This window comes from Somniosus microcephalus, chromosome 28 (genome assembly GCF_052327205.1).
Source record: "Somniosus microcephalus isolate GS21.2 chromosome 28, FLI_Smic_1.0, whole genome shotgun sequence".
NCBI classification, from domain to species: domain Eukaryota; kingdom Metazoa; phylum Chordata; class Chondrichthyes; order Squaliformes; family Somniosidae; genus Somniosus; species Somniosus microcephalus.
The window spans coordinates 5,229,134-5,247,118 of NC_141014.1; positions in this window are offsets into that span (position 1 = coordinate 5,229,134).

Below are 17,985 nucleotides of genomic sequence, written 5' to 3' on the forward strand. Positions count from 1 at the left end.
GTCAAGTCTAGAGGTAACAAAGGCGTGGATGAGGGTTTCAGCAGCGGATGAGCTGAGGCAGGGGCAGAGATGGGCGATGTTACGGAGGTGGAAGTAGACGGTCTTAATGATGGCGCGGATATGTGGTCGGAAGCTCATCTCGGGGACAAATATGGTTAAGCAGCACCTCAATTTCAAAATTCTCATCCTTGTTTTCAAATCCCTCCATGGCCTCGCCCCTCCCTATCTCTGTAATCTCCTTCAGCCCTACACGCAACCCCCCCCTCACCGAGATATCTGCGCTCCTCTAATTCTGCCCTCCTGAGCATCCCTGTTTATAATCACTCAACCATTGGTGGCCGTGCCTTCTGTTGCCTGGGCCCTAAGCTCTGGAATTCCCTCCCTACACCTCTCCGCCTCGCTACCTCTCTTTCCTCCTTTAAGAAGCTCCTTAAAACCTACCTCTTTGTCCAAGCTTTTGGTCACCTGCCCTAATTTCTCCTTATGTGGCTCGGTGTCAAATGTTTTGTCTTATAATACTCCTGTGAAGCGCCTTGAGACGTTTTACTACATTAAAGGAGCTATATAAATACAAGTTGTTGCTGTTGTTGTTGATATCGCCAAGGGGCAGCATGTAGATGAGAAATGAGATGAGGGGGCCAAGTATAGATCCTTGGGGGACAGCAGAGGTAACGGTGCGGGAGCGGGAAGAGAAGCCATTGCAGGTGATTCTCTGGCTACGATTAGATAGATAAGAATGGAACCAGGCGAGTGCAGTCACACCCAGCTGGACGATGGTGGAGAGGCGTTGGAGAAGGATGGAGTGGTCAACCGTGTCAAAGGCTGCAGACAAGTCAAGAAGGACGAAGAGGGATAGTTTACCTTTGTCACAGTCACATAGGATGTCATTTGTGACTTTGATGAGAGCTGTTTTGGTACTGTGGCAAGGGCGGAAACCTGATTGGAGAGATTCAAACATGGAGTTCCGGGAAAGATGGGCACGGATTTGAGAGGCGACAACATGTTCAAGGATTTTGGAGAGGAAAGGGAGGTTGGAAATGGGGCGGTAGTTTGGAAGGATGGAGGGGTCAAGGGTTGTTTTTTGAGGAAAGGGGTGATGACGGCAGATTTGAGGGAGAGGGGGACAGTACCTGAGGAGAGAGAACCGTTAACAATGTCAGTTAACATGGGGGCCAGGAAGGGAAGTTGGGTGGTCAGCAGTTTAGTGGGAATAGGGTCGAGGGAGCAGGAAGTGGGTCCATGGACAAGATGAGCTTGGAGAGGGCGTGAGGGGAAATAGGAGAGAAACTAGAGAAAGATGCGAGTTCAGGGCTGGGGCATGGGGGGAACCTTAGAGGAAGTTTGACCCGGTTAGTTCGGGAAAGAGAGGGAAGTGGCAGAGGCAGCTGATCGGATGGTCTCAATCTTAGAGAGTCCATGAGCTCCTCGCACTTGTTGTTGGAGGTGAGGGTGGAGGAGACCACTGCATTTCTACACTTTGCAGTGACTCCTGTGCATTCATTTGCTCCACGGTGCCGTGGATTTTCTCCAGACCGCACTCCCCTGGTCTTCAGCACTTGGATATATAACGCTGTTCGTTTATCGTCACTGAGTCAAAAACCTGGAACTCCCTACCCAATAGCACCGTGGAAACATCTTCACCACTCGGGCTGCAGCGGTTCAAGAAGACCCATCACCACCTTCTCAAGGGCAAGAAAGGGAGGGCAACAGACGGTGGGCTCGCCAGCGACCAATGTTCCCGTGAAGTTGCGCAGTCATGCTGCGGTTTACAGGTCCCGCGCAGGCTGCTCACCAGCTTTTGAATGGAAAAACCGAGCTTGCGCAGAAATTTGAAAGGGTTGCGCAGCCCGTTAAAGGGGCCGTGCACCCAAAAAATTTAGAGGGAACATTGCCTGTGACACCAACATCCCGAGAATGAATAAAGAACAGATCACATTTTGAAGCTAAATGAGTGAGTCTGGCTCCAGAGGAGGGAAAGTTGACAGGTCTGAGCGAGGGGGAACCGAGCAGGGGGAAGGAGGAAAGAAAAGTTCAGTCAGTCCCACTCTGGGAGTTGCTGCTGTCAACACTTCCCCACAGGGCTTGCCAACTGTGGGAGGCGGCACATAACCAACAGGCCCGCCCCCACACACCGCATCAGCAATCACATGGCTCGGATAGGGTTGAATGGCATTGCGAACAACCAATAAACAAAACGGAAAAGGTGGGGTACTAATCTGATTGGCATTGAGCTGAGCCAATCAGCGACTATAAAGCAGTCCTGGGTCTGCCATGTGGGGATGATGAGGAATCCGCTGCCCGATTGGAGAATGTCTGTAGATATGCAAATAAGGAAGGAAATTAAACGGGTCGCCAAAAAGAGGAAGGAGAGATAGTTCTTTATTTATTTTGGGTTCCAATTAAAAATCCAGCTAAAGTCTTAGTAACAAACAAAATTCTATATGAATAGGTGATGGCTCAAGAGCAGTCGCTGTGATGTAAAAGTGGCGAGTCCTGAGAGCGGGAGGCCAATTTATTTATTGAAGGCCTGAGTGTCCAAAGATACGTGGGTGACCTTGTCTTTCCTAAGTAATTTTTGGCTTGGGGAGATGGTGGGGGTTCCCTCTACTCCATGTGGTAGAGGGAGACCAAGTATTGGTTTTCTCTGCTCTGTTTCCCTTCTGGGGTAACTTGAACACAAAGAGTCGCCTGTGCTTCAAGTGCCACCACCCATTTCTATTTAATCACTGTTGCTATACCTGTTCCTCCTGAGCATTTTAATGATTTAACATAATAATTAGGAGCAGGAGTAGGCCATACAGCCCCTTGAGCCTGCTCTGCCATTCAGTGGTGGAGAGCTTTGCGAACCATAGGTCCAAAGTTACCTGTTCCTCCTGAGCATTTTACACTCACCACACGTCACGTCGCAAATTACTCGTACACTGTAACTCTGTTTAATGTGGAACTGGGAGTTTGTTGGTAAAGGAGGGCGAGGACATCTGTTGGAAGAGCCTGGAACTGCAACACATCCGCACTACTGCAAAGCTCGCTGCAATTTCTTTGGAAAACATATTTTCCTTATTGACAAAATTGTTATTAAAAAGATATTCCATATCTTCAGGGTATAAACAGGAAACAGTCAATGTACAATAAACTATTGCAGAGTAAAAATGAGAGGCTTTTGATCAGGAAATGTCTGATTGTTCAGCATTTGGAGCAGGTTTTCTTTCACCTCTTGCTGAATTGGAAAAGTTCAGATTGATTTAAACCACTGACTGATTAAAATGCAAATCTTAACGATTAAGATGGAATAAAAAGCCGGTATCAGTAACGGTGACCATGAAGATATCGGATTGTTGTAAAAACCCAACTGGTTCACTAATGTCCTTCAGGGAAGCAAACTTGCCATCCTTACCCGGTCTGGCCTTTATGTAACTCCACAGCAATGTGGTGACTCTTAAATGGCCTATTAAACCACTACAAATAAAGCATAATAAGAATAAAACTGGCAGACCACACAGCATCAACCCAGGCATCGAATTCAGACACGACAAAGGCACACCCAGCCCAGTCGACCCTGCAAAGTCCTCCTCACTGACAACTGAGAACTTGTGCTAAAATTGGGAGAGCTGTCCCACAGGCTACTCGAGCAATAGTCATACTCACAGAATCATTCCTTTCAGCCAACGTCCCAGATTCCTTTATTACCATCCCTGGGCGTGTCCTGTCCCACCGGCAGGACAGACCCACTAGTTTTGGCAGCACGGTGGTATACAGTCGGGAAGGAGTGGCCCTGGGAGTCCTCAACATTGACTCCGGACCCCATGAAGTCTCATGGTATCAGGTCAAACATGGGCAAGGAAAGCGGACCCCCCTGAGTTACTCACACCGTGCCGGGTCGCCTCCTGCCAGCGGCTGGGCCCCGGGCTCGTTTCGCCTCTGGCTGAATTTATTCGGTTTGAGGCTGAGTTGTGACAGCTCAGAGTGGGGGGAGGGGTGGCGCGGGCCGGGGGTATTACAGGAAACTCTCTTTTAACCGGCACCTAAAAAAATATCCGGAAATTTCTCATAACCGGCAAAATTCAGGAGTAGGTTCAGGTAAGTTTTACTATATATTAGTGGCCGTGTAACCGGGGTTCCTGGACCTGTGGCCGTGTAACCGGGTTTCCTGGATCTGTGGCCGTGTAACCGGGGTTCCTGGATCTGTGGCCGTGTAACCAGGGTTCCTGCATCTGTGGCCGTGTAACCGGGGTTCCTGGATCTGTGGCCGTGTAACCGGGGTTCCTGAATCTGTGGCCGTGTAACCGGGGTTCCTGGATCTGTGGCCGTGTAACCGGGGTTCCTGGATCTGTGGCCGTGTAACCGGGGTTCCTGGATCTGTGGCCGTGTAACCGGGGTTCCTGGACCTGTGGCCGTGTAACCGGGGTTCCTGGACCTGTGGCCGTGTAACCGGGGTTCCTGGATCTGTGGCCGTGTAACCGGAGTTCCTGGATCTGTGGCCGTGTAACCGGGGTTCCTGGATCTGTGGCCGTGTAACCGGGGTTCCTGGATCTGTGGCGTGTAACCGGGGTTCCTGGATCTGTGGCCGTGTAACCGGGGTTCCTGGATCTGTGGCCGTGTAACCGGGGTTCCTGGATCTGTGGCCGTGTAACCGGGGTTCCTGGATCTGTGGCCGTGTAACCGGGGTTCCTGGATCGGTGGCCGTGTAACCGGGGTTCCTGGATCTGTGGCCGTGTAACTGGGGTTCCTGGATCTGTGGCCGTGTAACCGGGGCTCCTGCACCTGTGGCCGTGTACGGGGCTCTCGTACCTTGGTAAGTATACCTCTCTGTATTCCGGACTTTTTGATCAACCGGCACCACGCCGGTCCCGTCGGTGCCGGATAAAAAAGAGTTTCCTGTTTTACTGGGGGGGAGAGGGGTGCGCGCGCCGGGGCTTTGTGACCCGAAACAATTCGCCTGCACATGGTGCACGCTTACGGCTGTGGGTCCGGGGTCTGTACTTTGTGCACGTGCTGAGTTCTTGTTTCGAGCGAGATCTTTTCTCCTGTGTGTGGAGGCTGCAGCAGCTGGCGAATGAACCACATAATCTGTTTCCGCCTGGCTCCAGTGGCAGGGGTTTGTGAGCAGGTCGCGAGCCTGCCTTCTCAACCAGGACTAGTGCTGGGGGAGGAAGTAAACCTGTGGCGGTGACGGTCGGTATGTCTTATCCACTATGTCAATGGCACCAAAAGTCAGCCTGACTCCAGAAACTGTCCAGGAGTCTCAGTGATCACAGAATCAGGTCATTTCAAGCCTGCTCCCCTTTATAAAACCGACACGGATTCAGTTCTTGCGAATTATTCTCAATGGCTGAGCCCGCCTCCTCTCAGAGGCCCTCGAAGCTCTTACTGACACGACAACGAGCGTATCCTGGCCGTCTGTTGCTGCAGAGTGAATGCCCAGAACTGGTGTGAGAAGCGGGCACGCCCATCTCACCGAAATTTGGGAAATTCGGCTCCCTTGCGCCTGTCATTACCACCTCCAGGAGGCGCTAATGGGGCGCAAAACGGTTATCACCGGGGGGGGTGGAAAAAAGCACCTCCCGCAAAATTTGGCGGGGCGTTGCTGAGGCGCTACCCGATAGTGCTCCGCCCCCGCCGGTAGCGCCCCAGGCCACCGCACCTCCGGCGATGATGTCATCGCCATGTGCCGCGACCCCTTACAAATTCGGCTGTGCCCTGCGAGGCCGCCATGGACGGTGTCAATCCCAACCTCGCGGGGCATGAACCGGGCCGACCTCCATTCGTGGGGCGCTATTTAAAGGGGAGGTGCGGACCCGACCCGTGCCGCCATTTTCTTTTTTTTGGCCGTCCTCCAGGTCGGCTTTCCGTGGTGGGCCGTGGCGTAGATCTGGCCACCATCGTGCAGCCCAACACCGCGTCTCGGTTACCGCCCCACCAGGAAGTGGAGCGCCTGACATTGCGCTTCACTTCCTGGGCGGGGCGGTAAGGCGAATTTTGCGGCCGGGGCACGACTTCCTCGCCGGACGCAGGATGTCCCCCCTCGCCAGTGTTACCTCCCCAAAATGGGGCGCTACCAAATCTCGCGCCCCTGGTTTCTTAAAAGCGTTATTAAAACACTCTTTACACGAAGCACTTTCATATTCTGAGTATGATATTGTATAATTCAGATGGGGGGTCCGTGATTATTAATCGATTTGTAAAGGGCTCCTTCAACCAAAAACGTTTGAGACCCACTGCTGTAAAAGATGCAAAAATATTACTTTTGTCAGTTGGTTTCTCTCCCCCAAGGTGTTCAGAAGGTGTAAGAATAAAGTACGGAGCAATTACAAGCTCAGCACAGGGTGACCCTGATTGAAAACCATTTAACCGTTTAAAGGCGGGGGTAAACCGCAGTCATTTAGTGAGAAGCGATGGTGGATCTTTCCTTGGTCTGTATGGGGTTCACATGTGAGTTGTGGGTCCCCATTGCTTGGACCTACTCTGGGGAGCTGAGCTGTTGGTTCAGCTTGAGTTCAACTTTTATTTTATTTTCTCTCCATTCCTCGACTTTGGGCAGGTTTACAATGTCCAAGTGAAAAGCAGCTGATTGTCGATGCTGGAAATTTGAAACCTAGAACCCTGCAGCACAGAAGAGGCCATGCGGCCTGTCACGCCTGTGAACGAGCTGTCCAATTAATCCCACTCCCCAGCGTTTTCCCTATAACCCTGCAGATTTTTCCTCTTCAAGTACATGTCCAATTGCCCTTTGAAAGTTACAATGGAATCTGATTCCACCACACTTTCAGCAAGTGCGTTCCAGATCATAACAACCCTCTGTGTGAAGAATTGTCTCCCCATTTCCCCTCTAGTTCTTATCTCTGACCTCTGGTTATTGACCCACTTGCCAGAGGAAACAGTTTCTCCCTACTTGCTCTATCAAAACCCCGATAATTTTGAATACCTCTATTAGGTCTCCCTGAACCTTCTCTGCTCTAAGGAGAACAAGCCCAGCTTCTCCAATCTCTCCACATAACTGAAGTCCCTCATCCCTGGTATCATCCTGGTAAATCTCTCTGCACCCTCTCCAGGGCCTTGACACCTTTCCTAAAGTGTGGTGCCCAGAACTGGACACAATACTCCAGCTGAGGCCTAACCAGTAAAGGTTTAGCATAACTATCTTGTTTTTGTATTCAATGCCTCTATTAACAAAGCAAAGTATCCCATATGCTTTCTTAACTGCCTTATCAACTTGCCCTGCCACCTTCAAGGATTTGGGAATATGCACCCCCAGGTCCCTCTGCTCTTGCACCCCCTCAAAATAGTCCCATTTAGATTATACTGCCTCTCCGTGCTGTTTCTCCCAAAGTGCATCACTTCACACTTATCCACATTTCATTTGCCATGTGTCTGCGATTTCACCAGTCTGTCTGTGTCCTCCTGAAACCTGCTGCTATCTTGTTCACTATTTACTACGTTGCCAAGTTTTGGATCACCCGCAAACTTCAAAATTGCACTCCCTACACCCAAGTCCAGGTCATTTATATATAACAAGAACTGCTGCAAGCCTCACACCCACATCTCACAGCTTGCACACACTGCCAGCTGTTCAACCATGACAGGATCATCAGCCAAACACATTGCACAACACTCAGCTGTGGCTCAGTGGGCGGCACTCTCTAGGTGGGAGGGGCTAGGAGTGAGCCAGGTGTTACTGGTTGTCTGATTGCAGCTGGGAGTTGGAGGGAGTTTTGTAAAAGTTGGTGGTGGGTTTTGGGGTTTTGTTTTCAGGTTTTAGGGCCTTTTGGGCCCACAAAAAACAGCCAGATGGCTGCTGAGGGGTCCGGAGAGCCGGGCCCCTCAGAGGACAATTTTCCTGAGAGGAATTTAATTAGGGAAGAAACTGTGGTGGGAAAGGAACAAAAAAGGCCCAAAGATTTGGGCTGGGACCTCAGGAGGTTTGGTAAAGAAAACACGGTGGTGGTGCAGTGTGAGGATAAGAAGATTCGAGCTTGGGATATTATCCAGGCGGTTCATGAGGACTGTGGTGAGGGAAGCTGCTTTGCCTGCCGACCAAAGCCGAATGTGGGATTCGAGGAGACGGTCAGTGGCCGTGAGGAGGTGGAAAGACTGTTACTCAGTCTGAAAGTTGGTGAGAAATTCTTGGAGGTGACTCTGCTATATTCAGAGGAGGTGGTGGTTTCATTTTTAAACTTGCCAGTTTACATTGAGGACGAAGTGCTAAGCAAGAAGTTGGAGTCGTGGGACATTAAAATCTGTTCTGCAATAAAGAGGAGGTACTATCCGGGAACATGGGTAGCAGACGGAACCCGGTATGTAAAGGTGCGGTTCCCAGAGGGGGTGAGGTCATTGCCGTGCAGTATGAAGTTCGAGACACTGGAAGGAGTGCAGTACTTTCGTGTGCTGCATGATAACCAAGTAAAGGGGTGCTATTATTGTCTTGGACATGACCATCTCGTAAGAAACTGTCCAGACCTGTATTGTTACAATTGCGGTGAGTCGGGACACATTGCTCGGAGCTGCAAGGCGGAGAGCCGTGGGGTGTGTCGCAAAGGCCCCACCTGCTGTGAGTGTGTGGCAGAAGGGAGCGATATGAGTGATGAGGAGATGGGAGAAGGAGCAGGAGATGAGTGTGGAACGGCCGGAGGAGCGGTGCAGTCGGAGGACACAGCCGGTAAAATGAAGGAGAAAGGAGCACAGGAAGAGGCAGAGGATGGTGGAGCAGAGAACGGGATGGAGATGGAGGAAAACATGCTGAGTGCTGTGGAGGGGAACAAAGACAGCAGTGGGCAGCGAGGGTCGAGTGCAGACTCGAGCCTTAGTGCGGTTCGGCTCCCCATGGGGAGTCTGGTGTCTGCGGGGGGAGAGGTGGCGGGAGCGGGGTGTGTGGTGGATGTGGATGCTCCAGGGAGAGGCGGGGAGTCGGATATCTTGGTGAGCATGAGGGGGCAGGACGGGGAGAGGGAGCAAGAGACAGGAGCCTTAAAGTGACAGCAGGATGGGATCGGCGAGATAGAGACATCAGAAGGGAACAATTTAGGTGCGCCATTGTCCCATGGAGAGAGGGAACAGGGTGCAAGAGTCAGAGGTGGAGATGTGGTCGAAGGGAGCGGCACAGTGGGAGAAACTGCGATAGCAGGAAGACTCTCTGTGGGAGATGAAGTATCTGACGGGGAGCAGGATTATGTATCGGACGGGGAGCAGGCACAGGGGGTTGCAGAAGAGCTTGAGTGTGAGGAATTAGAGGGGGACAGAAACATGGAAGTCGGGGGTGGGGTGGCATCATGTGGAAAGGGAAAGGTTAGTGAGGGGCAGAAGGAGGGAGAAAGGGCAGCTCCTGGGCCCAAACTTAATGCAAAGTGTAGTGTATGTACCTTTAAGAGGAACTATGTTTTTGAAGCCCCTGTATACTGTAGTACCAGTAGTGACCACTCGGGTATATAAGCCTGTGTAGCGTCTTGTGTAGTTAGTTCACCTCCAGACTTTGTTCAGTAAACACTTGTTACATCAACTCCTGCATTCCGTGTCTCCATTAACACATGGATCTAACAGTGGCGACGAGTTAGAAACGAATTTACCTGCAATTCGGCAGCACCTCAAGGGGATCGATTCCTCAGACGAAGGTCGAAACCAGAAGCAAGAAAAAAAAAATAACTCGAAAACGACGGCCAGGCTTGGTCTCCAGTCTGTGGTTTCCCCAGCTAATCGGGCTGGTGGCAGGTAGTGCACTGATCCTTCCTGGGCTGCGGCGGGCTGGAGCTCGATCGGGTGGCTCTGCAATGGGGCCGGGCAGCGAGTCGGGAAGCAGAAGCAAAGAGAGAGAGAGGGTGGAGCACTCAGGGCGCGGTCAGCGTTCGGACCGAGCAGAGGGAGGGGAAAGTCCCAGAGGGTCCGCTCCACAACAGGAACGGTTCTCCAAGTAACGGAGAAAGTATTGAAGCGCTATAATAAAAAAAAAAGTCACAGAGGGTCCGCTCCACGACGGGAATGGTTCTTCAATTATGGAGAGAATATTGAAGCGACATATAAAAAAAAATAGAAATACCGCGAAAAGCTGCAGGTCACAATGGGAACCGCGGAGAACAGCGTTGGCAGCGGGAAAGCGTGGGAGGCGCCATCTTAACTCGGCGGGGAAGAAAGAAAAGCGCGGGAAGCGCCATTTTAGATTTTCAAGATGCCGAAGACTGGCAATATTACTGCTTTCGATAGTGGTATAGAAGATTGGACCACATATGTGGAAAGAGTGGAGGTATATTGCAAGGCGAATGAAGTAGCGGATGATAAAAAGGCATCGGTACTTCTAAATCTGATGGGCGCAAGGACATACGGGCTGTTACGAAACTTGATCACTCCAGCCAAACCGATGGACAAGAATTTTAATGAGATTGTTGATACCTTACAGGAGCACTTAAACCCAACACCGCTGCTGATAGCGGAACGATTTAAATTCTTCAGGAGGAATCAGCACAAGAATGAAAGTAACGCTGATTACCTCACCGAATTACGAAAGCTGTCAAAGCACAGGAGAATTTGGAAAAAGCAGGCGTGTTATCCAAGGTAGATTGGAGCGAGTGGGCAACACCCATCGTCCCAGTCATGAAGAAAACGTTGAATAATGATAAATCTAAAGAACAGAGAAAAGTTCGCATCTGTGGGGGCTTCAAGGTGACTGTAAACCCAGTTCTTCACACGGTACAGTATCCTCTTCCGAGGATAGAAGATATTTTCGCCTCACTATCCAGAGGGAAACGTTTCACCAAAATTGACTTAGCACAGGCATATCTACAGATGGAGGTTGAAGAGGCCTCTAAAAAGTATCTCACGATAAACACACACAAAGGCCTGTACCAGTACAATCGACTGGTTTTCGGAGTGGCATCAGCTCCAGCTATCTGGCAAAGAGCTATGGAGCAAGTCCTGCAAGGGATTCCGGGGACTCAATGCTACCTAGACGACATCCTTTTAACAGGAGAAAACGACAATGAGCACCTTGCCAACTTGGAGCAGGTGCTCACGAGGCTGAGAGAACGGGGCCTATGAGCAAATCGCCCCAAGTGCAAATTTTTCCAGAAACAAATATCATATTGTGACCATGTCATTAACGAAGAAGGGTTGCATAAGTCACCTGAAAAAATTGAAGTGGTCGTAAAGGCCCCAGCGCCTGAAAATGTCTCACAATTAAGGTCGTTCTTGGGATTAGTAAATTACTATCATATATTTTTACCAAACTTGTCGACGGTTCTGCACCCGCTTAACGCACTGCTACAAACGGGAGTAGTTTGGAAATGGAGCGAAGACTGTAAACGTGCCTTCCATAAATGCAAAGGCTTGATCACGTCCAGGGAAGTGTTGGCTCATTACAACCCATCACTGCCAATCAGACTGGCGTGCGATGCATCCCCTTACGGCGTGGGAGCGGTATTATCGCATAGATTCCCTGACGGCTCGGAGCGGCCGATAGCTTTTGCGTCACGCTCATTGAACTCAGCTGAGCGTAACTATGCCCAGATTGACAGGGAAGCACTCAGCCTGATATGGGGAGTGAAGAAATTCAACCATTACCTACACGGACAAAAATTTACCTTGTTGACTGACCATCAACCCCTCGTCTCCATATTCAACCCTAAAAAGGGCGTTCCCATTATGACAGCGCAAAGGCTACAGAGGTTGTCCCTTTTCCTAGGGTCACACCAATATGACATAGAGTACAAAGGAACAAAACAGCATGGGAATGCTGACAGGTTATCGCGCCTACCGTTGCCAACAGTGGAAGAGGCGCCCTACAGTGGACTCAATGGAGATATTCCACTCGACCATAGTGGAATGTCTACCGGTGACAAATTCTACCATTGAAAAGGAAACGCGAAATGACCCGACTCTCTCACGAGTCTACGATTTAACGGTGAAGGGATGGCCAGCACATGGCGAACCACTGTTACCAGCATTCTCGCAAAGAAGAGAACAGCTGTCAGTGTGCCGAGGAACCTTGATGTGTGGATCCAGAGTGGTGATTCCACCCAAACTCAAGGATAGAGTGCTAAAGGAGCTTCACGAGGGGCATCTGGGTGGAGTGAAAATGAAGAACTTAGCCAGAGCGTTTGTGTGGTGGCCAGGTATCGATGGAGACATCGAAGAAATGACCAAGAGCTGTCTAGGATGCCAGAAGGTCCAAAACGCCCCACCACAAGCCCCTCTACATCCATGGGAGTGGCCCTCATCTCCATGGCAAAGGGTACATATCGACTTTGCTAATCCATTTATGGACTCAATGTTCTTAATCGCGGTGGATGCACACTCCAAGTGGCCGGAGGTAATAAAGATGTCCTCCACCACCACGGAAAAAACCATCACAGTATTAAGGACCATATTCGCCAGGAATGGGCTGCCTGAACAGATCTGTTCTGATAATGGACCGCAATTTGTATCCGAAGAATTCAGGAAGTTCTTAAAAAACAATGGGGTTAAGCACTACACGTCCGCCCCATACCATCCCGCCACCAATGGATTGGCTGAAAGGTTTGTCCAGACCTTCAAGAAGGCCATAAAGGCCATGGGTAATGAAGACATAAATCTACAACATAAGGTAGATAACTTCTTGTTTGCGTACAGGAATGCAACACGTGGTTACAAACCAAACCCCCGCCATGATGTTTTTCAATAGAAGACTAAGGTGCCGGCTGGATTTGGTCAAGCCAAATGTCAGAAGGGACGTAGAGAACCGGCAATTTCAAAGCATGAATGAAAGGCCAACTAGAACCTTAGAGATAGGTCAACCAGTTTAGGCCCAGGACTACCGTACCGAGAAATGGCAGCCTGGAACTATTTGCACACGACTAGGACCGCTGATGTATACCGTGGACATTGGAGAAAGCATAATAAGATGCCATGCTGACCAAATCATAGAGTCATCTGAAAAGGGACAACCTACACCACAACTCTATACGCCTAATGATGAAGTAGAGATACCCATAGTATCTACCTCCGATCCGGTGATACTGGAACCAGATGAACCCGACACTGGCATTGAAGCCGAATCGACCTTGCCAAAAGAACCTACTACACCACCGAGGCGTTATCCGGACCGAGTCAGGAAGCCTCCCGAGAGACTGAATTTGTAATTGATTAACTTCAGCAAATGTGTATATTATTGTTCTTGTAAAAATGTTATTTAATGATTACTTAAAATGTTATGTACTATTTATCTAAAAGGGGAGGAATTGTAGTGTATGTACCTTTAAGAGGAACTATGTTTTTGAAGCCCCTGTATACTGTAGTACCAGTAGTGACCACTCGGGTATATAAGCCTGTGTAGCGTCTTGTGTTGTTAGTTCACCTCCAGACTTTGTTCAGTAAACACTTGTTAAATCAACTCCTGCATTCCGTGTCTCCATTAACACACGGATCTAACACAAGGAAGAGGCTGAAACAGCAGGGAGGGGTCAAACAGGAGGGGGAAAAGAGTCGGAGGCTGCAGGAAAAAGCAACAGCTGCCCGAAAAGTTGAGAAGGAGCATGAGAGGAGGGAAGAGCCAGAGATTAAATGATGGGGAGATTATTGGGCATACTTCTTTGGAGCCATGATTACATTGGTCTCGATTAATGTGAACGGACTGAGGGGTGAGAAGAAATTGCAGCAGTTGTTGCAGGGTTTTAAAGGTTCGGACTTGTTGTGTCTGCAAGAAACCTTTTGGGATGAGGATATTGTAGAAAGAGTTCAGAAGGTTTGGAAGGGAGAGGTGTTTGCGAGTTGTGCAAACAATAACCGTAGAGGGGCAGCTGTTTTGGTGAGTCCGTCCATAGAAGAGAACGTTGCCTTGGTGGACAAGGACACTGAGGGGAAATTTTTACGGCTAAGGGTAAAAATGGAGGGATTTAATTGCGATCTCTTTAATATCTATGCACCGAACGACCATTGCAAGCGTCGCGAGTTTTTTCGGGGGTTATTCGCTGAAGCAGCGGAGATGGAAAATCCTTGTATAGTGGGGGATTTTAATGTATTTTTATCTTGGTTGGACATTCCAGCCCAGATGACCTTTAAGGATGATAACTCCAGAGGGATGATTGTGCTGCAGCCTCCACACATAGGAGAAAGGATCTCACTCGAAACAAGAACTCAGCACGTGCAGAAAGTACAGACCCCGCACCCACAGCCGTATGCGTGCACCGTGTGCAGGCAAAATGTTTCGGGTCACAAAGCCCCGGCACGCGCCCCCCTCCCCCCCAGTAATACAGGAAACTCTTTTTTATCAGGCACCGACGGGACTGGCTTGGTGCCGGTTGATCAAAAAGTCTGGAATACAGAGAGGTATACTTACCAAGGTACGAGAGCCCCGTACACGGCCACAGGTGCAGGAACCCCAGTTACACGGCCACAGATCCAGGAACCCCGGTTACACGGCCACAGATCCAGGAACCCCGGTTACACGGCCACAGATCCAGGAACCCCAGTTACACGGCCACTAATATATAGTAAAACTTACCTGAACCTACTCCTGAATTTTGCCGGTTAAGAGAGATTTCCGGATTTATTTTTTTAGGTGCTGGTTAAAAGAGAGTTTCCTGTAATACCCCCGGCCCACGCCACCCCTCCCCCCACTCTGAGCCGTCACAACTCAGTGGTCCCCGGCCTCAAACAGAATAAATTCAGCCGGAGGCGAAACGAGCCCGGGGCCCAGCCGCTGGCAGGAGGCGACCCGGCACGGTATGAGTAACTCAGGGGGGTCCGCTTTCCTTGTCCATGTTTGACCTGATACCATGAGACTTCATGGGGTCCGGAGTCAATGTTGAGGACTCCCAGGGCCACTCCTTCCCGACTGTATACCACCGTGCTGCCAAAACTAGTGGGTCTGTCCTGCCGGTGGGACAGGACACACCCAGGGATGGTAATAAAGGAATCTGGGACGTTGGCTGAAAGGAATGATTCTGTGAGTATGACTATTGCTCGAGTAGCCTGTGGGACAGCTCTCCCAATTTTAGCACAAGTTCTCAGTTGTCAGTGAGGAGGACTTTGCAGGGTCGACTGGGCTGGGTGTGCCTTTGTCGTGTCTGAATTCGATGCCTAGGTTGATGCTGTGTGGTCTGCCAGTTTTATTCTTATTATGCTTTTTTTGTAGTGGTTTAATAGGCCATTTAAGAGTCAACCACATTGCTGTGGAGTTACATAAAGGCCAGACCAGGTAATGACGGCAAGTTTGCTTCCCTGAAGGACATTAGTGAACCAGTTGGGTTTTTACAACAATCCGATATCTTCATGGTCACCATTACTGATACCAGCTTTTTATTCCATCTTAATCGTTAAGATTTGCATTTTAATCAGTCAGTGGTTTAAATCAATCTGAACTTTTCCAATTCAGCAAGAGGTGAAAACCTGCTCCAAATGCTGAACAATCAGACATTTCCTGATTAAAAGCCTCTCATTTTTACTCCGCAATAGTTCATTGTACATTGACTGTTTCCTGTTTACACCCTGAAGATATGGAATATCTTTTTAATAACAATTTTGTCAATAAGGAAAATATGTTTTCCAAAGAAATTGCAGCGAGCTTTGCAGTGGTGCGGATGTGTTGCAGTTCCAGGCTCTTCCAACAGATGTCCTCGCCCTCCTTTGCCAACAAACTCCCAGTTCCACATTAAACAGAGTTACAGTGTACGAGTAATTTGCGACGTGACGTGTGGTGACTGTAAAATGCTCAGGAGGAACAGGTAACTTTGGACCTATGGTTCCCAAAGCTCTCCACCACTGAATGGCGGAGCAGGCTCGAGGGGCCGTATGGCCTACTCCTGCTCCTAATTATTATGTTCGTTTGTTCTTAACAAGCTGAGCAAGGCATAACTTAGAGACCAAATTTCCCAGAGTTTTGAGCCCAAACAAACAAAGAGTTGCTTCATGTTGCATATTTACTTAATACAATCAACCCAACAGGTCAGAGTTCAATGGGCCTTCGAGCACTAACTCCTGACAAGTTGGACAGTGTGTCAAAGATCAGAACAACAACCTCTTGATCCATATTTAGGAAGGACGATTTGGAGATAATTTTTGAAAGCCCTGTTGCTGTTCCCCAACAGCCCAAAGCTCATGGATCGTGGAAAAGCATTCTGAAACCTGTGAGATGAAGAGGAAAGAAAGAGAGACTTGCATTTCTATAGCGCCTTTCACAACCAGCGGACACCTCAAGGCTCTTTACAGCCAATGAAGTACTTTTTGGAGTGTAGTCACTGTTGTACCATGGCAGCCAATTACACACAGCAAACTCCCACAAACACCAATGTGATAATGACCAGATAATCTGTTTTAGTGATGTAGATTGAAGGATAAATATTGGCCAGGACACTGGGGAGAACGCCCCTGCTCTGCTTTGAAATAGTGCCATGGGATCTTTTACATCTACCTAAGAGAGTAGACGGGGCTTCGGTTTAATGTCTCATCTGAAAGACGGCACCTCCGACAGTGCAGCGCTCCCTCAGTACTGCACTGGAGTGTCAGCCTAGCTTTTGGTGCTCAAGTCTCTGGAGTGGGATTTAAACCCACAACCTTCGGACTCAGAGGCAAGGGTGCTACCCACAGAGCCACTGGCGGACACACATTTTGTGCTCAGTTGGAATGAAAAAAAAAGCCTTTCACGTCCACCGGACGTCCCAAAGTGCTTTACAGCCAATGAAGTACTTTTTGAAGTGCAGTCACTGTTGTAATGTAGGAAAGCAGACTGGTGATTGTCCAGTGAGGGAAACCCATCGATTCTCAGATAAACTCATGTTGTGATGATGTCGGAGTGGATCTCCCACTCTTGCAGCGGCTGAGAGACCAGTCTGGGCATTGTTCACCAGGACTACAGGTTGCATAGATTGTGGATTAAGCGGCAGTGTGTGTTATGACTAAAGGACCATGATTGGATCGCACACTGTTTACATTGTATCATAGAATAGAATCAAAGAAAAATTACGACACAGCAGGAGGCCATTCGGCCCATTATGTCCGTGCCGGTCGGAAAAGAGCTATCCAGCCTAAACCCACCTTCCAGCACTCGGTCCGTAGCCCTGTAGGTTATAACTCTTCAATTGCACATCCAAGTACTTTTTAAATGTGATGAGGGTCTCTGCCTCTACCACCCTTTCGGGCAGTGAGTTCCAGACCCCCACCACCCTCTGGGTGACATTTTTTTCCCTCATCTCCCCTCTAATCCTTCTACCAATTACTTTAAATCTATGCCCCCTGGTTCTTGACCCCTCTGCTAAGGGAACTAGGTCCTTCCTATCCACTCTATCTCGGCATCTAATAATTTTATACACCTCAATCAACTGACCAGTTCATCAATATCTTCCTGCAGTCTGAAGCTTTCCTCCTCACTGTCAACCACACAGCCAATTTTTGTATCATTTGCAAATTTCTTTATCATGCCCCCTACATTTAAGTCTAAACCATTAATATATACCACATAAAGTAAGGGACCGAGTACTGAGCCCTGTGGAACCCCACTGGAAACAGCCTTCCAGTCGCAAAAACTCCCCTCAACCGTCACCCTCTGCTTCCTGCCACTGAGCCAATTTTGGATCCACTTTGCCACTTTCCCTTGGATCCCATGGGCTTTTACTTTTTTGATCAGCCTGCCATGTGGGACCTTGTCAAAAGCCTTGCTAAAATCCACGCAGACTACATCAAACACACTGCCCTCATCGACCCTCCTTGTTACCTCCTCAAAGAATTCAATCAAGTTAGTCAGACACAACCTGCCCTTAACAAAACCATGCTGACTGTCCCTGATTAATCTGTGTCTTTCTAAATGAAGGTTTATACTGTCCCTCAGAATTGATTCCAGTAATTTGTCCACCACCGAGGTTAAACTAACTGGCCTGCCATTACTATTACTTCCAGTGTTATTTGAGGCTTTTTTGCACTATTCATCATATCCTGCAACTTGGACTGTTATTGCTATACTTTCTGCCTATTTGCTTATTGTTTTTATTAATACTTGTTTTTACTTTTTGCTTTTATTTATATTTATATGCTTGT